We start from the raw sequence: 839 nt of genomic DNA, 5'->3' as shown, positions 1-839 counted from the left end.
AAAATGGCCTCTTTTGACCTGACCTTTCAAAGGCTATCTGGGCTTTCAATCCTTCTTGAAAATTTAACAAAAAGTTCTCATCTCATCAAAGTTAGAATGTTGCTAAGAAGTAAAGACTAGATTAAGCTTTCAGTCACATATAAAGCTGCACACAGCAATAAAGTTAACAAAATTGATTCATTGTTTTATACTCTTCTTTAACTCCAAGCATTATAATTTGTACCATTAAAAAATAATCTATGATGTGCCATACCGGTGAAAGTTCGATTTTGATTTATGAATTTATGCTTGGGAATTCAGAAAAATAAAGGTAGGACTAGGAGAGAGCCAAAGATTAGGAAGGTTACCACTTACCAGGCTATCAGTTATTCGAAATTTGAGAAACTACTTTAAATTGAGAACTTAGTGCCATCTGCAGTGCTTGTGCACTGCAATACAAATGAACAAGCTCATAGATAGAATTCTGATCATTTTCAATATATATATATATATTTTTTTTTTTTTGAACTCAAAACATTCTGTAATTCTGTAGCATAAACTAAAATTCCTAAATTTCAAACCCCTGACATGATTCAAAGAATCCGAAGTTAGAAATATTTCCAACTTGCAATAGAAAAAAAATCTTATGATTCCCAACAAAATAAATAATGCATTTAAAGAACCTTAAAATCTAAAGAACAGAGGCCCAAACCTCCCACGTGAGACGTCTCATGCATGAAAGAGGCCTTTCTGCGATCCGACTCTTGCTTACCTGCTTAATTACTATTTTACCCTTATGAGTCCGAAGAATTACTCGTATCTTTTGTGTATTGCTATGTGAACCGCCCGCCCCAGTCCGG

This window comes from Typha angustifolia, chromosome 14, assembly GCF_048772165.1.
Source record: "Typha angustifolia cultivar Huaian chromosome 14, ASM4877216v1, whole genome shotgun sequence".
In the NCBI taxonomy this organism is placed as follows: Eukaryota; Viridiplantae; Streptophyta; class Magnoliopsida; order Poales; family Typhaceae; genus Typha; species Typha angustifolia.
This window is presented reverse-complemented; position numbering follows the sequence as displayed.